This window comes from Spodoptera frugiperda, chromosome 8 (assembly GCF_023101765.2).
Source record: "Spodoptera frugiperda isolate SF20-4 chromosome 8, AGI-APGP_CSIRO_Sfru_2.0, whole genome shotgun sequence".
Lineage (NCBI taxonomy): Eukaryota > Metazoa > Arthropoda > Insecta > Lepidoptera > Noctuidae > Spodoptera > Spodoptera frugiperda.
In genome coordinates, this window is record NC_064219.1 from 10,720,771 (window position 1) to 10,746,214 (window position 25,444).

At 38.3% G+C, this 25,444-nt stretch overlaps 1 protein-coding gene across 1 annotated transcript in view; it reads left to right on the forward strand.

Moving 5' to 3' along the window:
- LOC118275404 (homeobox protein homothorax) overlaps window positions 1–25,444 on the forward strand; it is a 120,812-nt gene that overhangs the window by 33,870 nt on the left and 61,498 nt on the right. The gene's annotated exons all lie outside the window — the stretch shown is intronic.

A 25,444-nucleotide genomic window follows, 5' to 3' on the forward strand; every position in this document is an offset into this window, starting at 1 on the left:
GATCCGTTTTTAAAAGTTACCCAACAATGCCTCTATGTATGTGTTTTATGGTATTTTCCCGCGTAAATCGCAATTTCCCTCGCCCGGAATTATGTGTTTTTTTTCTCTCTCTCTGCGGTAGTTTATTCTCCTTTTTCCCTCTATAGTGTTTCGGTTGTGCTGTAGGAAATAGAGTTTTGGATATCTCGGAAGGGTTGAGATTGATATTTTTTCGTTCATGTTCCTCCCTCTGATGGCATTCCATGGCAGACACGAGATTGATCCCCCCTTTAGAACTGTACGGTTTAGTTACAGGGAAGGTTCCAATTCGGGTTACGAGTTCGTGTTACCATTGACATTTCAAATTACTTAGGTCGCGAGCCGATCTGCAACCCCCGACTTAAATTGATTGATGGAATTTGAACAAAAAGTAAACATTAGCATAAGACGACCAGGATATCAGGGAGGCGAGACAATCGTAAGTGCACGACTCAGTGTTGCGTAGTAATTTCTAGAATGGATACCGGCGCGCGGGGTGGCGGGGGCAGGGGAGGAGAGAGGGTGCAATTTCATTACCGGTCCGGATCCGCGGCCATAAATCACCAGGGCCGAAGAAGGCGCTCGGTACGCTCAGCGCTGTTCAGGTGACGCTCGCAAAGTCGCCTGAGCCCCGGTATTTCTGTTTCATTCGCAGCGAGCCGACTCCAATCCCACTTTCTTTATGACTATGAATTCCGCGAATTTTCCGTACGCTCCTGCTGAGTTACAAGAGCCAGTTTTAATTACAATCTTCGGTGAGCCTTCACAATTAGCCAGCTCCGTAAAATATCCGCGACTCGCTACTTCCTAAAATAAAATCCTTTTTAAATATTGCATATTTCGCCATTCCGTCGCGTCGACCAGCTCGAACTTTAAAAAGTATACGTCGGCAATCGAATTAGGGAGCTTTTAGCGCGTTACGTTTGGCGCGTTTTTGCGCATCGCTTGTCCGCGCCCATTACCGCTCTCCAAATTACTTATAATTGCTTCGCTTAGCGCTAAGTGCTTTCATTATGGGCTCCCTGTAAAACAGTTCCGGTGTAGGTCGGGACGCGTCAACACTAGCGCCGCGCGATATCATTTTAAGGTTGGCGAATTTCTATTTGTGTGTGACGGGTGCGATGAAACGCTCTGGCACATAGACAATACTTGAAATCGGCGCAAAAAGAGCATTCGACCCATATATCGGGCGTGAAACTGCATAGCTGTCAGTTTGACGTTTGTAATATTCATTCGATTACGGTCTGCGGGAAATGGAACGCCGCGCGGTGACAGCGCGCCACCTGCGCTGCTCGCGCCGCTGATTGGTCGCCCGCCGGCGGGAAACAAATGAATGGTTGTCCCACGTTCGAATCCTTGACCACAAAGGTCGAGTGTTCGAATATGGAACGATTGATATGCGATTACACAGTTACAGTGGCTCGATGGAATCGAATGAAGCGTTTGAATTAATTCGGTCCGAGCGCTCCGCGACCAAAAAGGGAAGTGAAATGATCTGGTGGGTAACGCGGAGTCGTGAGTATTGTATGTGAATTTAAATTCAGTGCGGTGCATGCGATATTGGTAACAATCCGAATGTCCGTGACTGGGAGCGTTTTGAATTTTAAAATTGCCCGCGGTACGTGTAATAACGTTCGCGTTTGAATTTCATAGATTTCGTCCGGATAGCGTTTGTTTGTTGCGAGAGATTGCTGGCTTACGTAAAAACATGGCTGTTCCGGCGATAAGCTTTTATTTCTTATGGAACATGAAACCTGTAGAATCCCACGTGAATATAACTTCGGCGAGGTTAAATCAAGATCGTTAATGTTACAAACTTTCGGCTTACATCACCCGCTAATCGTGAAATCCTCGCAGACGCTGCAAATCTCACATAATGCCTCACCTGGAACGCTTCCCCACGAAATTCCCGAAAGAAAATAATATTGAATAACGCCAGTCTTAGTACAAATCCTACGCAGCTGCCTTAAGCCCTTTCGGGGGGCTAAAAATAATTATAAGTCTGTAATAATCCCGGTACAGGGCGCCCGTCGCGCGACAAGACTCCATATTGTTTTTGGGTGCGCTCAGTTGCTTGTACTTATGATCTCCTGGTAATTTATTACGTTTCGGATCGGATAATGACATTGTTACACTGATTGCTGGACGTGAAATTTTATTAATATTACTGGAACAATGTTCACAAGTTGTGAACTATTCATCCGTGGGAGAGGATTGTGAATAGTTTGAATAGAATGAGACTTGTTAGTGAAATAATAAGTTGGGGATCTGACGAGAGTTAAATTATTAGAATACAAGTACAAGTAACAGTTGTATGTACAATTTACATGAACAGTTTCTCCGCACGACGCGAGCCTGGGCCCGCGAGATGCAATTGCGAACTGTTCAAACACGACACTTGACTGTTAACCTAGAAACTTGGGAATTCCTAGACATGGAGATAATTTAAATTAAATTAAACAAGGAACTACATAAATAATCTTGTATGCAGTGTTCTGGTATAGATAATATTGCTGTTGCTGTTTTACGGAGAGATAATAATTATGGTTTATCTTAACCATCCAATTAAAATGCTCTTTATTTCTTGGAATAATGATGATATTGATCATTATTAACCAACAAACATTGTAGTCAGAATTACAAGCCATCAGAAATTTGACGGTAGAACTGATTGATAAATTCTAGAAAGATATGCTTTCATATTGAAATCTATTTCACAAAAAGCTCAAATAAAACCAATATATGAATTAACCTAAAGGTGACGCTTATGAAGTTATAATAGAAAATGTTCAATAACCACATAACAGCAATTATAATAACGTACTAGGGCCGCATAAATGTGCGGAGTATATCCATGCGTCTAGCGGTGTAGTATTACGAAGGCTCGGGTTTCCTTTGCGAACCACCGCGGTGGAATGAACCTAGATAAATTCATAAGATAAATGCTAGCATGATACGACCTACCTAGACGCTGTGTTCTCCGCTGATTTTGAAGGATCGAGTGGTTTGTTGATGTTATTTTATATCTCCGAGGATGAGGATGACACATTAATTATTTCCTCTTTATATATTTATAAGATAATTTATGTTATTTCTGCACTTGTGAGTGTAAATGAGTATGATCTCCGAGCTTGTTCTGTTGCCCTGGTACATGTTTAACGTGATTATAGAAAAGTATCTTAATCTTAAGATCATAGTAATTAGGTTTATGAAGATAATGTTTCCTGCCTTATTGGTCTTGCAATATATCATTTTAAATAAGTCATAGATGTTAGATTTGAATAGCAATAATATGGAACTAAAATGATTATTACTACCATTTTTACAAAGGTTTCAGTTTCCATTTTTATTATTTCTTTCATATTGTTATTCCAAACCTGATATTACTTACATACGCACCGTCGTAACTAGCCGTGTACCCAGTGACAACTCCTAATATTTCACCAGCAGACTTGTCCACGGAAATATTAGAGAATTTTCCTTTTTTTCGGTCCCTGCCCCTACTTATTTAGGACTAGGGTGCGTCGTAAGTTTTACTTTTGGACGGCGACGGCAAATTGCAAGCGAATCCAACCAATGAGAATTTATTAATATTAAAGCGACAGACGCGGGTGGACAGCAAATTAAGTTATAAAAATGTTTATTTCTCCGGAGTCTGGGGTCGTGAGGAGTGCTGGGTTAAGGGAGCAGGGAGTTGCGATTGGACTCGGTGTTATTTTAGTTACAATATTGTACATACAAACAATTTACCATCTCATTCTTGATATGATGTGTTTTAATTTCTCTGACAAAAAATGCAATTGGAAAATGGCATGGGTTAGTTCCCCCTTTACTTCCACAAGTAACGAATATTTTTTTAATCTACCCACGATTGTCACGTCTGTCCACCTAAATCCATCCCGGCCCCAACGGACAGAAATCATTTCCGGCCATCCGCGGGACAGATTTCCGAAAACTACCCACTTTTTAAGTCCGCGACGTTAAATGCGGACGTTGCAGGAACTAACGGAAATAGAGTGAGCGACAGGGAAAGGAATATAAGTCTATAACACACGTTGAAAAAGGACAGATGTATTTTCGAAATGCTTCTTCGAAATCCGTTTTGTTGAAATTTGAATTTCGTGAAATGGAATTTTCGCGATTGATGGGGTTAATAAAAATGGCCACGGTGTTCAGTTATAGTAAAATGTTTGTAAGAATAAGTTTCAAGCTATTTTACTTGGTCAGCTTTTAAACCTCAAAGCTACATGGTCAGCTTCTTTTTAGGGGCCTTAGAAAAGACTCTTCATCTTCAGCTAAGTCAATTGCCAGATAACACCCTGACAGTTAGAGTAAGAGATCTAATGCTACACTACCGCCACCTAGAGACCGCAAAAATACAAATTTCCATAATTTATCAATAACAATGACTTAGTGATATACCAAAACAAACGTGAAAATAACAGTCGAACTGAAATGCAATCAAAAAGCGACAAAATTTTGGACCTCTTGACAGTACAAACTATGCTTACCACCTCATACCTTGATATCATCACAGCTAACAAAAACAAATTATCATCCTATCTTCCCCATAAACCTGTTTGCTTACCCTCAAAACGCAAAGGCTTGAATATATCCGAAAACCCGTAAACGTCAAGTATCCTAAGCAAACTCAGTGTACTTATAACTCGGATAATCTATTCGGGGAACCGAACCCGTTACCCTAGCAAACAATAACCCTCTCGTCACTTAGAATATCGTGTTACTAAAAGTATTAATTAACTTATAATATTACTTGCTGACGGCTCCGTATCTAATGTATTTGGCGAAGATATACCACTAGTATTGATTTAGTATGAAGAAAACATAAAGGCTCTTGAACACATTGAACATGTGTCAAATTCATAGAGATATCTCTTCTAGAATCTTAAAATTTGAAACTATTTTGTATATAAACAGTTCAAATCTCATATACCTAGTTGTTTTAGGATACTAGGGCTACATAAATGACCAGAAATCCTGATAATCATGAAACAAAATATATTTTAGTGTAAATTCGACATTTTCCATACCACTCTGAAACATAGCACAGAAGTGTTTGATCCCACTGAAGTTTAACTACAAGTAAACCAATTATAATTACAAATCTTAATGTGGGAGAAATAACACTGAAATAAATTACATCACCGTACCAAAAACAGAAGTAATCACCGAGTATACTTGATGGCGCTTATCAAGAGATCAAAAACAACAAGAGTCGTAACTGTGGCAGAGTTGACCAAAATTGGCCGTTCCATATCTAGCCGGTGTATCGGGGTCTCTCCTACCCCCAGGGAGGGTCATTAAGATAACGTGTATCTCCACTGGACACGGCGGCTCTCAGGTTACTTATACGGGTGCTCGTGTACTTATATTTGAATATTATTTTCACCCCTAAAATGTCGTTTTTCGCGCGTATCTTGTATGTATGAGCCTAATATTCTTTTTACCTCATTTCTTCGAAACGGCTTGATGGATTTCGACAATCAGGGTATCGTTGGATTCGTCTTAATTACCCAAGTGTTCTTAGATATGTGACGTAAAACAAAAACCAACATGGCGGCCGTGAGGCGCCCTAGAAAGGAGTAAAAAAAAAAAAATTTTTTTTTATTTGCTACAATATGGGTATCAAATTAAAGAGCTCATCATGAGGATTCCAAAAAGGTATATCACTGACATATAGAAAAAAAATACTACCTATGTGCAATTATGTTCTTTATTATCCAAACTAAATACTCGTATAGGTACTACGCGACGCGATTGACTAGCGGTGTCTGAACTTAAAAGTGAAAAGTGATAATAAAAGTACGTCTTAACTAAATTATTTACAATGAATTTATTTATAAATAAAGGACTAGCGACCCGCCCTCGCTTTGCTGAACGTTAAATAAGGAATCTAGTCGTTTACCTATAGCCCATGCGACGCGTCAACTGTAAAGACCGTTTTTTGTCTAAAACTAGTAGAAATTTTGAAACAGTGTAAAGAGCAAATTTTATCTTCATTTAATGTAGAAAATTAATAGACTATTTAAAAGGATAAGGATTAATACTATTACGGACAAAAACCCCTCACAATAAAAGATCCAAAAAAAAATATTAAATAGTCCACACGACGAAAATTCTTTTAAAGAATTAGACCGTTTACGAAATTTGTAAATTTTACTTAATCCTTCTTCTTTTTCTAATTCCTTTACTCTCTTTGTGTTACGCAATCAATCTAAAATAACTGGATCGACGTGTGTTATTTTTTTATTATCTTGGTATTGGAAGTAGTTCTCTCGTGTCGCGGGTGAAATCTTGAGAAACACATAGCCGTATTATAACTAACTAAAAATTGTTAAATAAAAATAAATAAATTTAAAAAATTAAAAAACCCGACTGCATAAAAAACACTTTAAATCTGAACCAAAGCTTAAAGTGTAGATAGCAATCTATCCTACAAAATTAAATAATTTCAGATCAATACACAAAAAATAATAATCTTATGCGAAACATAATTGAGTGCAACAGTCGGGACCCATATTGAATGATTTTAGTCTGGTTTATTTAATGGGTCCCGACTGTTACACTCAATTATGTTTCGCATAAGATTATTATTTTTTGTGTATTGATTATGAAATTATTTAATTTTGTGGTAATAGCATTGCTATCTACACTTTAAGACTAAGCTTGTTTTTTACTTTTCAGTTTTTATTTTTTTCACCCTTAAATGTCGTTTTTGGAAATTTTGCAATGATTGGTTTTTGGTACTTTCTGGCGTCTTGTATTGTTGTTAGCACTTTAACTGCTGTACTCAAATATATTGAATGATTACATAAACTATTTCTTAGTAACGATTTTGTTGCGAAAACAATTGCTAAGGACTGGGTTAAGTAACCATTAAATGACTTTGAATACGGCGATAAGTTTAATAAACGATAAGCTTGATTTCAAATTAAGTTCTAATCTAAGTTAAAATTGGCTCCATCATATAATTTCATAATATTCTGGAATTTCGTAAATAATCTTACTGTGCTCCAATTAAATTGACCGAACAAAGGTCTCATCGTTTCACATTGCCCAGTAGCATCACTATGCACAAAGAGGGGACCTCACGTATCCTCTATTAAGGAGTGACTTACGAACATGAGGAGCGGAGGACAGAGGACAGGAGGACACAGCAGGGACCACAGAATTGCTAATAACAAGTCTACGTGGCTTTACTTAGACGATGTCATAGTTTCTGTGATCTGGCTAAACCGTTTGACAAACATTGCACGTGTGGCCTGATGGTTACATGTCTAGCTGGGTTTTCTAAGTGTAACCATTTAATTTGTCACTCAAATACTTAATTTCGGTTATAATTACTGATAATTTTATGCTTATTTCAAACACATAAAGAGCTTTTCTATACTTGATCTTTAACACCGTTTTTGGTCTGGACTTTCCATTCCTACAAATACACAATGACATGAAATATTATCCTGTCCCTTTCCTAGAGAAAATTTCAATCTGAACCAAAGAAATAATCTATCCTACATATCAATAACAGAGCCGGGCCAAGAACTAGTATGCAAGGAGATATTAAGCTACCAGGCGACCATAAGTTACGGACACAATATCAAGCGAAAAATCCTCGCAGAGCTCGCACTTTGATTAATGTATTCGTATGTCACAGTTATATTGCGCGAAAAACCCCTTATATTCTTTGAGTCCCTATATCAGGGTGTTATACCAAATCTAGGGTATATTAAAAAGGGTGGAAGGTATTCCTATTTATGTGACAGAGTCGCACCTGCGTTGTCCCGAGGCTCCATGTAGATGACTGTGGGGTTACTGAAGATATATTGTTTTCGCCTTATTTTGAGCTTTATAATGTTTCTTGTATTTTGTATTTTCTTAAAATAAAAACTCTTTTACTGGCATTATTGTGTGCAGTGTGTCTTCGGTGACGGGAACTTTACATGATTTAACTTTTTCTCTGACATTTAAAAGATACATTGCGTGATCATGTTCCACTGCTTTCATTAATACCAATCAGCATATTTTATTACAACATTAAAAGATTAAGTGCATGTAAAAACTAAGTTCCTTATCAATTGGTAATTTCAAATAAAAACAATATTAATTACCATCGGTCGATCGAGTCACGCAATACATCAAAATATTAGCATTTCCTTGATTGTAAAAAATGCACTTGTCTGTGAATGCTGACATTGACGTCTTTATCAAACTTCTTGTACAGTCATGGACTCCTGGTAGCTCACGTAAAGGTGATGATAATAAATTAATAATTAATTTATGCTTTAATTAGGTAGTCCGATATCGGATACTTTTTATTTAATTGCGTGATGTCGGCAAATGAACTAAGTGATAAGTTCACATCAAAGGTGTAGATTGAAGAATAATTATTATAACTATTAAAAAAGTTACCCCCATGGCACAAAGGAAACTCCTAATGCATTAAGTACTTAATATAAAGCTTCTAAATGTTCCAAATGATTGCTTCTGCGAAATTTTCAATTGCACAATCGAATAATAAAATATAACAGTTAGATAACTATAAGACTCACCGGGCATTGCCCTGTTATAAAATCATTCACACCTTCCACGTATATTATTATACTTTTTGCGTCCCATCATAACTTCTTAATGGCGCATATTTATATAATTTGAAGTAAATTTATGCTCCCTATACTTATCCACTCAATAGTTATTACCCATAAAATTATTCAACCATTAACAATATTGATTAGTATTGTTGTTGTTTATTTCCCATCATTTTTATTATAGGATTTTCAAGGCAAATAAAACTGTTAAGTTCTACCCACACACATAAAGTTTAATAATATCGATGTAGTCAGCCCACTCTTGACATGTGATGTACCAGGGCACCTGCAATTCAAAGAGGTGTAATGCAACACGAAAACTTTTTGCTACTCAATTGCAAAGTTCATTGATAAAGAATAGATTGGTTCGGTACAAGTCGATTGGCAGCGTGCGATAAGATAATAGAATTTTGTTGATTCCTTTATCTTAGTGTAAATTAAAGTTGTAAGAACACTAGTTGTTGATAAAATCAGACGCTTTTAGGAGCAAAAGTTATTATTGAAGTAGTTTTTAAAGTGAGTTTTAAGTTCAAGTGCTAAAGTATGGAAATTGAACATGAAAGTCATTCGATATTCGACCTAATACATTGGCAATTACATTGAAAGGCCAGCAAGTAAACAATTGTAAAAGTGCACGGTTTTCAAACACATGTTTCCCATAATTTGTCGAGGTTACAATCGAAAAGTGACCCGTTTTAAAAATGCATCGGCTCGCGCCGTCCGCGCCGCCCCCGTCCGCTGCCCGCCGCCCGTCCTACGGGACGCCGTAATAGACGCACGGTCAAAGTGTTTTCACTTATGAATTGTTAATGAACCATCAACCCTTGGAACCCTTCAAGTTATGGCGCTTCGGCCGCATGGGGTCGTTTCATGGTGTCGACTTTTATGGGAATTACCCTTTAGTTTTTTACGAACTTACCGTTTTGCAACACCACGTAAATTGCGGTTGAACAAAAAATGACCCAGAAAATAACCCTCTAAATGCAAACTCCGGATCTTTTGTACCAACAAACTTATTTTTTAGCGCGCTTCCTAGTTTGTTCTCTGCAAACGTATGATTAACCAACACACACTCAGCCCAAGTTGAGCAGTAAATTTGAGTCAAATAGAATGGGTTACACGCGGGGAATTTTTCCCCAAGCCGGAGAAAACTTACCATTTCCAGGGGAAAAGTCGGTAAAACTTGGTGCAAGTAATCTAAAGTTAGGTACCAGGGCGGCAGAGGCTATTTAGATGCACATCTTAACTCGGCCATATATCTAGATTGTGAACGAACTTCGGTCCCGGGCGCGCGGCAACTCGGAAACTGTTTCCTAGTCTGCTTTTTTCTTCCGAAGCGAAAATTGCAAGTGTGGAAAGGAGAGTGTAATCATGTAATCCAATGAGAATAGAATCTAAATGATTACTGGAAGTTGGCAATTTTCGATAGTATCGATTTAATTAAACAAAGCGCTGTTCGGATTAGCCGGCCTAGCGGATAATCCGGACGGCTGTAGCTAGCGAGCTCACAGCCGGAATGGCGCTGTGAATGTTAGCCGCGATTTAGGTTTCGTTAGACTTTATACTGTAGTGTTAACTTTTAGCAATACGATCTTAATTGAAATCTACAGCCATTGTATGGCAACATTATTTGTTCTAACCGATAAATACGTGTAGTGTGTCTGTTTTAGAACTGAAACAAAATAGTGCAACGTGTTTGACATTCTTCAGTTCAAAAAGGCCCTTAAATCTAACTTCATCATCAGCCTATAAGTGGCCACTGCTGACCAAAGCCTCTTTTCTACATCAAGAATATTTGAGCTTTAATCACCACGCTTGCTCAATGCGGGTTGGCGATTTCAAACCTATAATTAGAAATGATAAGCTCAGGTTTTCTCACGATGTTTTTTTACCGTTTGTCAGTGGTGTCTAAATAATCTTAGAAAGTACATATAACTCGGAAAAAGTCACATTGCCGTTGGTAGTTTTCGAGCCTGCATGAGATGCGGGCGTCTTAAACCACCGGGCCACCACATTTCTTTAAAATCACACTTATAAACTTTATAAATTCGCCATAATTTGAATATAATCTCAAAATTTCTACAACCATATCAAAAAATGGCGTTTCCACAACCCTTTGGTGTCACGTGGGCCGCGCCATGACACGGCCCGGCCATATTTATTTAATTTTAATAAACAACACTTTGCATACGGCTGTGTGTGGTGCTGATAATGCGAACATTTGCATTGGACGCGCTGTGACTTATCTGCAGGTGCCCCGGGGCCCGGAGCCCGGAGTCCGGGGCCCGGGGGTGAGACCAACCACTAACAACCAATAATTATTTCACTAGTTTACTTTTCAACTCATTAACCACAGATAAAGTTATTTTCTTTTATTCAGAAATATTTTATTGTGTGCCTTCATGCAGTGTTGAGTAGATTAATTTTTATAGTAACTGTGGTTATTAATTATTTATTTTATATTATTATATCCTAATTAATAATTGAATATTTTCTAATATTCAATTAAGTATACAATATTCAATTAAGCATTATTAATAATGCGTTGTAGAAATAAAGGAAGTAGGTAATAATTGTAGTATCTAACATCTTTTCATTATAGAGTTTTATAGTCATAAAATGAACATATAAAAACATTTCACAATACCTATATTTAATAAGGTTTTTGCATAGAATTTTCATCACATTTCCCGAGTCAGCACAACCCTAGTTAGCGTCGTTCCTCACACACCTGTATTGTGTGACATTCATGTTTTAGCCACATTATTTATCAACAAGCTTAATGACCATACATATTTTAGTAAAAATACTCCTGATTAAAATTAGTCAGCGACAAAAATATTATTCCTCTCTATACTAAACAATTCTCAACAACCATTTTGTTGTAACAGCAAAAATAAAAATGGTACTTCATTTTAAAGCCGTGTTAAATATTAACATTAATTTAAATATCTAATTTCCCCCACACAACATCCCATTACAAGCTTCAAAGATAAAAAAACTCATAATAAATCATTGAAACCCCGTAGAAACACCATCAAACTTCAACGTAGGGTTTTTATCTCGCTATCTCCCCGTCCGGGTCAGGCAGCAACTCGTGCCTGCATAATTCCGAACACCAGGGGGGCAGATAGGCTGGGAGCTTAGCTAATCAGAGGCCGTCGGGCGATTAACTCGAGGCTGGCCGCGAGATAATGCCTCTCGCGCGATTAGGCACGCTGACCGCTTCGGACTTCTGGGAGCCTGGTACCCACCCTTGAGATTTTCCGATAATACCATTGGATTTCCTTTGGTCCATTTAATAATCGACTATTGTTGCTAATTGTGTGTAGGGAAATTAGTTTTAGTTTAGGGTTATTATAGCTAGATAGTTGTTATAATTTCCGGACGACTTGCTTTGTTTGGGGTGCTTCTGAGAAAACTTATACAGTACTTCTAATTTTATGCCACTTAAAACCACAACCGACTGGAAACGTAAAATGTAATCACCCATTTGAGAAATAACGAGCATACCATTACACCAAACACCGATTTTAATGAACTTATTCATCGCAAGAACTTTTTCTTAGATCTTCAAAACTATCGCTGGTTAAATTGCCAATCAGCGAGTGCATAACTAATAAAAGTTAACCCTAGCGCAGCGTATATCAAGTTTATGACGATTGTAAAGGTCGCAAGGACCGAGCCACGAGCGTTTCAATTACCTGCAGCTTGATATATGAATGTATCGCATTGAAGTGGTAATGAGCACGGGGGTACGCCAGACCGCCGCGATTCACGGTTAAAGTACTTGTTATTTGTCCATTTTAAAGTTTTCAGCAAATTAATGGATGTAGTCGTTTTTTGTAAATGTGGTGCTGAGTTCTGGTGGTGGTATTTTATGAGGTCTCCTTGTATCTGTGGTCTGTCATGTGATATTTTAGTTTTTTAATTAATAATGTCTTCTTTATTTTGTTCCAGGTAAGTCCCAATTTTTATCTACGTCAGGTATTGGGTAAGTCTATGTAATATTTGTACTGTGAACTGCCGAAAGAAACAAGATAAAGACATCGATTTATTCCAAATCCTAAGCAAATTAAATAATATTCAAAACAAAAATCTTAATATCTTTATAAAACCGTGCACAGCGCAAAAGCGACGTAACGCAGAATTTCAATCTTTTTTTAAAAAACGAACGTTTGCTTCATAACTCGCGGTATAAGTAAAGTTTAAGCGCCATTAGCAAAATTGGACGCTTGGTGACGTCACAACGGATTTACTCCGGCCAACGCGATCCGTACCGAAGGATATATTCACTGAGATATTTTCGCGAATACTGCGAAAATATTAGATGGGAACAGTAATTTTCATAATGTATTCTTTAAAAAAATAACGTAGCTAGTTATTATATTGAGTGGTTTTTTAACCTCCTAATCTGCTGTAGGATAATGCTGAGAACATTGCCACATTATAAATATTTACAGACTTTCTTACTGTGAAAAATCCAATAACCCATTGCCATATTGAATTTGGTAGATGACCTTAGGGCCCCATAGGTATTTAGGAGTCATACTTACACAATTAGGAGAAGATCGTTTTTACTACAATTTAGAAAAAGTATCAGAATCTAAATGCTAAATACTAAATAAAGGATAGAACCAAACAATACCCGCCCTATAGCTTAAAAAACCATAAAAAAGAAGCACTTTTTAACCAACACATGACGATAAAGTAGTTCCCCCATAAATATGTGGTAGTGACAATAATCCATGGTTGCATTAACCCCATACATTATGATGGCATTATCCTCCCACACACTTCCGCCATATTTCAGACCTAGTCTTAAAATTCAGGCGCTGCAGTTTTCAGTCTAGACTAGCCTGGAAGTCTTTGGCTAAAGTGTTGAATTACACCTTGCTACCAACTTCACTTAGTCATATTAAAAATGTAGATTTCTTGACTTACTGCCTTTTCGGTGTAGGTTTTTTGGAATATCTATTTATTTTTTGTTTTTAAAAGGTTATATGAAATGTTAGGTATTGAAAATGTTATGTAATACAAAGTTATTTTAGTATGTTATCGTTGTTAATTGTAGGTAAACTTGTTTATTGAGCAATGAAATATGTATTTGATTCTCCGACGCAGATAAATATATACATTTGTACTTTTTTAAAGTGCTTTAATAGCTATTATCGACATACATAAATCAATTGACATAGAATCCAAATAAACTTCAGCCGCATTTACAAACTAATAAAAAAAAACAAACATGCCCAAAAAATGGCAATCAGTGTAATTGGCAGTTACAATAAAAGCCCAACCCTTCCGCTGCCGGACTAATTTCCAGCAAAATAACACCTGGGTACAATGGACCCGTCGCAACACCATCGAGCAATTATTTAAAGTGTTAAGTTTAAGAAGTGAACCGGTGGTGCATTATGAAAATGGCTTCAGGTACCCCCTCCGGCGGTGGGGGGGTTACACCCCACTTTCAGGCTAAGTAATTGTTTCAGGGAGACTAGTGTACTTTAGCCTTCTAGTTTTGTGTAAAATGTACTTTCTTGTTGAAATGCATTTTATTTTGTAGTGTGTATAACTTGACTGTATAACATAGATCAATAGGTATTCAAAAATGAAACATAGGCCTTTAGACGAAGGTATATTTTTAATAGATATAAATTTACGCGCCTACATTAAAAAAATCTGTGATTCTATCTATTGCAATACCATACTGACAGAACGACTCCAGGTGACGACATTATTAAGAAAATTCATAAATTAATTCATATTTCTATTACTCTATGTCCACAATAACAAAGGCTCTTGATTATTAAAGAGAATATCTATCCACCACGTCAATTCCATACAAAATAATTCAACAAACATTGTAACATAACAATTGACAATAAAATAGAGACCACCGATACCTATCGGCTCAATGCAGAGAAAACTAAAATAACGTAAGCGCGGGTTTACACGAGTCGAGTGCGAGTAAGTTGTCACTTGCCTGTCCCACTCGTCTGTACCAAGGATTACGTTCCATTGGAGAACGCCGAATTCAAGAGAGTAGTGGAGCAAGTCGCTTCAAATATTCAATGATGTTACAAACGTGTTGCAAATTGAATGATGTGTTTAAAGAGCTGTTTGTTCTAATTGTTCAAGCTTTATTTACATCATTGGAAGTAAAGTAAACTAATGTTAAAGATTTCACAATGGAATTTGAAGGGAAGATGAAGAAATCATTAATATCTCATATTACTTAGTTAACTAAAAGTAGCGGTTTTCTCACAAATATCAAAGCTCTAATAGTCCCGTCTGCGCATTCTGCTTATGATGAAGAGTGCCTCTGTGACTCGAAACTAGTAGAGCTTTTCTCAGAGTACGTGAGTAAAAGGTTATTAGTTAATTTAGCTGTAACTGATAGACACATTCATAGTCAAAACTGCTGATTGTATCTACAAAGCTAAAGTTGTGGTACACAAGCTTCTTGACACTCTATAAAGGATCAATCACTAAAAGAGTATCCCCTCAAAATCAAAGATGATACGTATGAGGTCGCCAGCAAAATCTGCCTTAAAACAATTCCCTCAAACTAGAGCCAAAGACAGCAATTTGACGACTCACTTAATTTTCCCATAAATTCACGCTTCAAACGCTTGCAGTTAACAATTGCACGCTAAACAGGCAGTACTAGCATGCGAATGCATTTGCAAGTGGACTCGTCGCTCAGCGGCGATACAATCGCGATTGAGCCGTCACGATACTACGCCCTCACTCGACCGTTTTCGACGCTTCCTCGCCCCGCCGACTCGCGCAGTGTGAACCCGCCTTTACGAAATTAAGTGGTTTTTAGGTTTCGCGATTGATGATAACATGCATTTACGCGAATTTAAACTTTATTTTATTGTTTTACGGATGTTTTTGCTATGTGTAGTTTGCGTTAGGTATTCTGTTATGTGTGAGGTGGATCTAAATAATGGTTTCCGTGTTATAAGTGATTTTAATTATTGTTAGTGAGGCTGGAGTGGAGCTATGCGGATGTAGTGTAGCGTCGATACTATATTTGGCTGAGCAATCTATTTTAGTTATTTATTTTATGGCTCACTATCTTTTCGAAATGAATTAAATCCGTTGGCAAATTACTTTAATTGCCTACTTTCACCTAAAACTGCAAAAACGTTTATTTGTTTATCGCTGTCGTAGGAAATAATTAGCATTAAAAACTGAACAAACAATCTTTTGACGTTCAAAGATATATTTTCACTTCAAACGATTAATAACTAGATTCTGTCAGCGGCTTCGCCTGCGTTCTTATTTAATAAAATATGGCCTATAAGTTATTCCAGACCAAAAAAAGACCATAGTTTACCCCTGTTCCAAATTTCATCTCGATCCTTTCAACCGTTTTGACGTGAAAGAGTAACAGACATACAAACCTTCTCATTTAATTTAATTTAATGATATTATAGTAGGATAAACCCTAAGACTAATCCATTACTCACTAACTACCTAAAACCTAGACTGTAGGTTATCAATATCAATATAATACATAAAATACATACCTAACCAAGTATGTCATGTTTGTCTACATAAAACCAGTTTCCTAGACTGCGGCGTATGACCTATGAGACCTGTGTTGACACTAGCGCCCCCTATAACGTCCTTGTTATCTTCAAAATATGTTTATTATGCATATACTTGCATATAAACAAATATAATAAAGATAGTTTAAATGTTGGATCGTTAATGTGATTGGTCGAAAAGACATGGCGATTAAATTAAATAAATGCTGTGGTTGAGGATTGTGAGGAGAAGTATTTGAGCCTTATGCCCGAATACTCAAACGCTACTTAATTTTAAGACGCACTCAAATGTAGTTCTGTCACTATCAATTATTTATGAAACGACAGAGATAGCACGATATTTAAGTACAACTTAAAATTGAGTAGCGTTTGAGTATTCGGGCGTTACCTAGTTAAAAGTTATATATTAGTATTTGCTAAATAAGTATACCTAATGGTATGATAGTTCCATACAGTTTGTTAAAAAATCAAGTACTAGTTGTTAGCTTAATTAGCATTAAGTTTTTGGATTATAAAATTGATGGGATTATAGCATCATTAAGACTGTGTACTCCCATATCCTATCAGGCATGATTGATTTACTCTCCCATTACGCCTTCGGAAACTATTTGAAGCTTAAAATCTGGAGGACTGCTGAGCATAGACCCTCTCTTGTGTACCTCTGTTCGTATATAATATTATATTCTTAAAAAAAGCTCATAAATTAAGTATCTCATAAAAGAATACTAAAATACTAATAGACAGATCAAAACTAAGCATTAAAAGCCAATATCTCCGCCCCCCCTGTCACTCTTAATATCAAGAAATATATGGAAATATGTAAAAACTGGGAAAGTATCAGTTCTCTACTGTAATAAAGTAAAACCATGGGAACGACTTAATTAACTCATTATATTGACACCTCTATGGGTTTTAAATCAACGTTCCCATATACCCATATTGTAATTATATAGAGGAAAAAGTGTATAAGTGGGAATCGAACCTGCATAGGTAGTCATGTACGCAAAATCTGATATCTTTCTTGAGCATGATGACACTCACGTTTTTCCTGGTCTTTGAGTTTATGTGATAATACTACATATTTTAGATTGTAATGAAATTATAACTACCCTATTACGATTAAGAATGATCTTAATGCCGTATACGACTAAATTAAAAAAAATACTGATAAAAAATACATACTAGAGAAAATCGAAAATCCCACCATTTATAACCAACCAGGGATAGATCCTGAGTCGCCTAGACTAGGCAGTCCTTCATACTACTCGATGAACTACCCAATCCATTTCCACAACCCTTAAACACATCATTATAATAATAATTTTACAACCACCCGGTACAAAAGTACCTACTCTCAAGTTAACCCTGTAACGGCGACACTACGCCCCATGAGACACCGACCAATCAAACTCAAGACACTTCGTACGCTCAACCAATCAGAACACAGGCTGTTTTCTAGGAAAACGCAAGGTTTATCTTACATAACTGTGTGGGACTTGAATTGATTGGGAAGATGTTTTATTAGATATTTGTTTGTCTTAATTGCCAAAATCGGTATTCTTTGCTTATAAAAAAAAATATTGTAAAGATTATTATGTTAGATGTAATGCAATGTTGGGGGCACCGAAGCAGGTCTACTTAGAAGGTCTAGGTGCCCCTCACAGGTGCTGAGGTTGGCCACCGGTGTGGTTTTAGTGAGGTAAAAATCCTACACTCCCTAGTCTTTTATCTCTAAAAAGCGGGGCTAGGCACCATTTGAAGGGAAACCTTTAAAAAGAAGATAGGTAAAGGACGGTAGGAATGCAATGCAGTTCCTAAAGACTAACGACTACATGATCCTCCAAATCTCTAAATGCTTAAAGCCAATAGATTAAAATAAGATGTAATTACAAAATATAACTTAAACGACCTGTAACTTACAACACTCTTGAACAATTTACTCGCAACACAATTTCATAGCAACCGTTACATATCAAAATAGACGTTAAAACTAAAGCGTAGTGCACGGCGCGTATGAAGACGTCGGCGAACACAATAGGAGCGGACAATACGCGCGCGATAACTACGCCACTCCGTCACACCGCTGACAGGGTTATCGGACGCCGGGTACAATGAGACCGGGGCGCGTATCATGGGCGGCTGGAGGGTTGTATTGTCAGCTCGGTACCAACTTAGGTTGGCTGCGGATCTGGGTGGTATTGTGGGGCTATTGTCGACTTTTCGGATGGGTTCTATTGGTTTGGTTGGATTGATATTATGTGAGTTTAAATTTTGAGATGAATACTGAATTAACACTTTAGAGACCATGTCGGACAACGGTGATCGACGCTAGTTGAGAAATAGACTTTAACAGTTTTTTGTTGGCAGTGAAAGGAATAATCATCCTTTGAGAAAAGTGTATTTTTGTAGTCCAATTAACACTAACACAACAAAAACTACACAAAGTTCAGTCGTCTTTAGTTTTCATACCTCATAGATTATGGTTAACCATATCTTTCCTCATATCAGCTCAGGATCACCCACAGCTGTATGCCTACCAATAACCTTCGCAGTACTACAACTGAAAGAGTAGATTAGACTAATTTTTTTGCTCTTGGACTATTCGGGTCTCCTGGTCTAACTGTAGTTCCAAAAAATGACGTAAATGTATTTTTTCTCATAACTTGTGCCACACAGATAGCTATTCGGTGTATTGTTAATGTGCTCGTGTGCACACCTCTTTATGTTTCGTGTGCTTATTGGGTTCATCATGTATTGTGTCGCCCGCCTTATATCGACTGAACATTTACTTGTAATATGTATATTATCTGAATTGTGATCATTTCTCAGACGTCGACTTAGAGCTGCGGACTACCTATCGGGTTTACCGGGGCTTCGGCTCGAAAGCGTAGGAACGGGGTGGTTTTTAGTCAGTAAGAGTCTGATACTTCCTCTCACTTCACCCAAGGCGAGTGAAGTCATTGGATGATTTTCCACCCGCGAAAAAAAAGACTTAAAAAAAAATTGAAAGAACTTCATATATCATCAGACCATTTGGGACATTTCCAACAATTCTCTTCTTGGATTAATAAGCCACTTAACTCATCTTTCATCATCCAAAAAAAACAGAAACCAAACAGCACTCTCGTTTAAAGTAAAACACAAATAATTTCCAGAGTAAAAAATCAATGGAACCTCTAAATTACCCTTTCCATCCAATTGGGGCCGAAAACATATGCCTACAAAAACTAAAACGGAATAAAAAAAATCATTTTTCGAACGAACGAAAACAGTTTAAAGTGGTGCGCTGTTTTATTTGCCGCGAGATATCGCCCCGCGCGTAAACATCAAATTTTATTGACATTCGCGCCGCGTGTGACAATTTTTTTGCACTGCATTGTACGTCGTGGATATTTTTGGATAACCTCTTTATATTGGCAGTATTGTTTTTGTGCATATTTACGTATCGTATCGTATCACTCCCGTTTATTTGCGTTTGAGATGCGGATGAATAATTTGCGATGGCTTTGTATATATTTTTAACACGTTTCATGACATCATTTTCGTACGGCAAATACGTAATTTCTGCTTCTTTTAGAAGTAATGAATTTCGTACAAGACAAATTGGATCATCAAATCATTGGTAAAACAACGAGGAAAGAACAGGCATTATCAAATTCGGATCTCAGGTTTAAAAACAATTTTATTCTCGGGATCTTTACATAGGTAACTTTCCTGGAACGTGCTCTTTGACCAATATTATCGTGAAATGTGAACACAGGCTGTCACCGTCCAAGGTGCAGGCGCTAGACATCTTTTGAGCTCGTAACCCAATTCTTTATATCACAACTCCTTGATCAAAATTGACGGTCACAATTCGACCGTTGCTTTGGCGTCAGTTACCTTTCACTCCGAGCTACCAGGAGCCCAACAATCGACAAGAAGTAAGCTTTGATTGTTTCAACGTAACTACACAAAGGATGGATGTAACAAAGCGTTTGCCTGAGGCGGTCGTATGTTAAGAACGCGCCTAATCAAACGGGCCAAGTTCTGTTTTCACTTTGTTCTTAGTTTCTTTGATGTTTCCACGTTGATATGATGCCCTGGTAGGACGGGACTGTTTCTTTGCGTCAAACTAAATGTAAATTGTATTTTTCAAACAACTATTTTTGGTTTTGCAAATGTTTTGTTTTACGTGTTTCGTGGAAATGGCGAAAATAACACACTCGTTAAATTTCTTACAGAATGAATTTAGTTTGACGTCGCATTAAATCTTAAGTTAACGAACAAGTGAAAAGTTAGTACCTAGTATAAATTTTCATATGCGATACTTAAAGAACAGTGCCAAACTTGTCGAGTTTCAGTAATATCCAAATAATTTCGGTAAAATAAAATATCTCTCCGTCCTCGTATTCTACGCCATTTAAAGTGTTCCGCATTTAGTTACAGCGCTTGGTTTATTTAAAAGTCCAGCCGATCCGTTCAACAATGACTGCCCGCCGCCACCGTCCACTATCCTTATTTTTTCTATTTCCAAGCGTCACCGAATTTCCCCCCGGAATAGTGCGAATTTAGCCAGCTTACTCCCCTGAAAAGGTTGACTGACGGGCTATTTTGAGCCTTAAACACACCTTTTTTGGGGACGATAGACACACGATTGACAGCCTTGTCCTAAGTTTCAGTCTAGTATTTTTTGGTCCAAGCTTCGATTAGCACATGTTGGAAATGTCTCGTGAATTAGAACATCTTTTTCGAGGCAGTTATTGTTCATTTTCTTTTGTGTTACGTGTCGTGTTGATGTCTGTCGAGTGCGTCAAGTTTTTGAGAGATTCACTGAAATTGCTAATGCTCTGTTTAGAATCATGACTTTGATGTGTGAAATTGGTGTCAATGAGATTTCTGTTGCTCAATAGACTTGTCTGTTGTCTCGTCTCACAATTTCGAGCGTTTGTGCGTCATTCACGTAGTTTCTATGGACTATTTTTCTCTGACGTTCAGTTGAGATCTGCCGAGGGCATTATGATTTCTTTTCTTCTGCTTTCTGACATCTAGAGATCACTAATTGGGAACAGTGCTACGTCTACTGACACTGCAGAAAGATTGACGTACCTTCGCTCGAAGAGCTGTCGACTTTTGAAATGCACAGTTTTCATTTGCATACCAAGACAATGACATGTTTTGTGACCTCAAACCATGATTAGCTGAAGTAGCACTAAATCAAAGATCACAAAGCAAGTACAACTGATTGAAACAGTATAGGAACCAAAATCCATTATGTCGTTCACACAAAGACGAATCCAAACAAAGACAGCAATACCCCAACACCACATGAAAGCGGTATCACATGACATATTTAACGTTTACAACAAAGATACCGAGCTCTCACACTAAAAGCCACAACCATTAGAACAAAATGGTCTATCAAAATTATAATATCAATTACCGATGCATTAACAATTCATATCAGAAGTCAGACGTAGCAGAAACAGGAATCTCGTGCACGTAATGTTATTATTGTGTGAGAGGGATGGCGAGAGTTGGGTGGTAGGTGAGCAAGGGGGACGGGAGACAAGGCAGCCAACGTCGGAGAGCTGTCAAAATGTCAAATTTCAGAACGTAGCCGGGCGCAACTTCAAACGTGCCCCTACCGTTGGCATGCAGTGCGAGCGCCTGCTCTAATATAGTTATAGCTCCCTGGTACCGGTGTCGTGTTAATATTCATGCATCTCATCCCGACTCTTCCTAGGAACAGGGAGCCATTTTCGTGAAAGCCTCGCTCCCTGTTTCCACTATGAATATGAATGAATGATTTTCTGTTCGCTTCTTGGATTAAACTTTTTGGATGACGTCTTAGTTTGATTATTCATTCCGGTTAGAACATTAGTTAAGATTGCAAATGTTCCTCTTTGGCTTCATTACACTTGCTTGCAACGACACGAGTATTCAATCAGTTCCAACAAGAGTGTCTAGGACTCAAATGACAAATGAGCCTGAAAAAATGCGGCGTCATCCTGACTGTCAGCTCGGGTATCACCGACGGGGATTTTTTTAACTCTTGTTTCGTACCTCGTATTGCTAACAACGTTCTTCCATTCGGAACACAAAGTAACCAACTGAAAACAAAATTGATATTTCCAATTCCCCGTCTATTTCCTGGTAAAACAGGCGGTTTTCTATTCCATCTCTCAAAAACCAGCGTCCGTCGGCCGATGCCGGCCTGTCTCGCTCATGACGCGACGATATTGGGGAGCCACCGAAAATGACAAGCAAAAGAAAACATACACTTTTTGACGTTTCAATATGCACTCATCGGCGACGGTGAACGAAACTGGTTAATTAACATTACACCGCAAGGATGGCGAGCTGCAGCCGGGAAATGTACGCGAGCCAATGCTAGCCTCATAAACGTTGGGGTCGACATCCTTAATTAAATTTTAGAAGACGACAGTGACATTTAAAAGCCCTTCGTCTTGATAAAAAAAAGTTGATGAATTCTCGAACAATATAACAAGCTCGCACTTGACTCGCGGTATTTATAAACGTCAATCACATCTGTCAAAAGTGACAGTAGTCAAATCCCTGCGCGGTAATAACGTCGTAGGACATTCGGTACGTTCGAAATTTGAAAAACACACGTTCGGGTGTTCGAGCGCGTGCTCGATTCGCCGATTAGTGTTATTTTTGAGAATGGAATCGGAGATCGTGTCGCCTTCGGGTGTGCCCGCCCACAAGATGGCTGCGCTAATCACCCGACGCGTTCGCGGGAAACACAACTGAATGATATACAATTTTATTGATGCGATATGTTATTACTGAGCCAAACCTGTAATTACTAGCGAGCTTTATGCGTGGGAAGGGATTAGAAAAAATATGTTTCCAGTCATTTTTGACTCGTGCTCTGTAATTGTTCGGCCATTCATGTGAGCGACTTTGTATGAGATTGTTTTCTAATTTGTGCTTTTGTTTTGTTCACATAACAACGTGGGTTGTTAGTAGATACAGCTATGATTATTTTAATTGAATCGCGATGCTAATCTTTACCGTGCCCCAAAGTTATTAGCAGTTTGTAGTAGAGTCATGATTGGTGGTGTTTTTTATTGCAAAATAGTTTTTGGGATAGCAGCCTCTTTGAGTTTGAAATAGCGACAATATGTAGTTAGTTGTAACGGGCGAGAATATTTTACAATGGAATTGGAGATGGAGAATTAACCCTTTATCGGTCGTCCAATTCTATTAATTAAATAATTACGACAGTACACAAGTTCGTTCGTCTCCGGTCATTACTTATTCGAGAGCCGGTCGATCCGGGCGATCGGCTCGATCCGGCTGATTTATCGGGTGTCAGGCGCGGCTCACCGCACACTGGACACGTACCGGCTCCGGACGAGCCCCACCGTCTTAGAACAGGAGATTACTGTGTTTGATTTGTCGTATTCGTGTTGATACCAGTCATTTTGCCAGTCACGGGGGTTAGTGACGGGTTTAGGCAGTGTAATGTTTCGGTCTCCAATATCTTGCATGAGAACACGTTTTACAAGGCAGTAAGAAGTGTCTAAGATGGTACCTACTCATATATGGAATTCTTCAAATAATATTTAGGTTCTAATACAAAACTTCTTCATACTCTAAGTTTCCTATGTAGATAATTGCTCATATTTGTAAACTAACAACAAAACGAATCAAACCTGTCATGGGACGAGGGGACAAACACTATCATTATCCTCTGACTCCTCCCTCCCTTTGGCCTCCCAATTAGACTTTTTACGTTAAACTATCGAAAACAGGACCTTTATAACCCCCAGCCTCCCATTACTTCTTCTGTCCAATTTGGCGACACGAGCGGAGGTCGTGTGCAAGGGCGGGCGCTCCGCCCCTCGCCTCGGGCTTCGCTGACGACACAGCATTGGCGTGGCCCGGCGATTTGTAGCCACGGCTCCAGGCTTGTTCCTTGACGCCTGAATGTGTGACATGATCAAAGTTGTGCGCCACTTGGCCTCACGTTTTAGAATAGAAGGGGTTTTACTACCGGGTTACCCCTTGCTGTTATTCTATGGAATCCTGTCACCAGGGACTAAAGTTTATTCAGTTACTTTCTTAACATTGAAACTTCAACCAAACACAACTCTTTTAATAATTTCAGTTTAGTACAAAACCTTTAAAGTTTTCCCTTATAACTTAAAAGATCCGAGTAAGCATCCGCTATAACTGCAAGCTACCAGAGCATCAACAACGTCAGGAGTTGTGCGCACAACAGCTATGTACTAGGCAAACATAGGGCGTTGGCGGCGTGCAAATATTTGCGGCGCCGCGGGGCGCGGCTCCCCGCCTCTTCGAGATAGCGCTGTGTTCTACTTGCTATATCTTATGTAATCCTGGTAGGCATGATGTTGTGCACGTCTTGCCCTCCTGGTATTTTTTTGTAATCACTGATTCTTTGGGAGGCAGAGATTAAAATTGTATGTTGGTGTGTCCTGATAACACATTACACTAGCAGAAATTGAAAGTTTCATACTTCTATGGCTAACCTACCTATATTTTCTTTCTGAACAGAGCTTTTAAAAGCTTACGAGCCCTCCAGAACTACACACTATCTGAAATAAAGAAATATTGTACCTTCACACCTGCTTTCCCCATTCCCGTCCCCCCATAACACTCCAACTGTCCAAATGATAACATAACCATAATTCAGTCAGCACAAATGACATTCAAACAGTTCGACAAACGCGTGAACTATGCGCTTACGCACGCTACGCATCACACGTCATGAACGTAAAATAAAGCTGCATCCACATCTATAATTCACACGGAGCGCGCGACATGCAGGCGGGCGAGACCGCGCGATGATTTACGCCGCATCGATATCTGTTAGATATGAAATTTGTCAAGCGGCGTTCGCGATATCGCCTGTTTATGCGAGCTGGTGCTCGTCGGATGTGCTGCGTGCAGTGTGGCGCTGGCTTTATAGCCTGATGTAGTGCTTAGATTTAGAAACGTACGTGTGATTAAGTTTATCTGAAAGTAACTTATTAATGATAGTGTGCGAGATAATACTTGGGTAATAACAGGCAATTCAGGTCATGTTATCTGTTCGCTTGTTACTGGAGGTCCCTTCAGGGCAGAGCAATAAAATGTTTAAGTAAAAGGACCAGACGCAGTCTCCGTCTAGGTTTCCAACACATTCTTTCACTTCTTTGTTTTAAAAACTTATACAGGGCACAAAATTATATATGCTCATAATTCATGGAGGTATACTAAGCTGAACTTTTGCTAGTGAAGCTT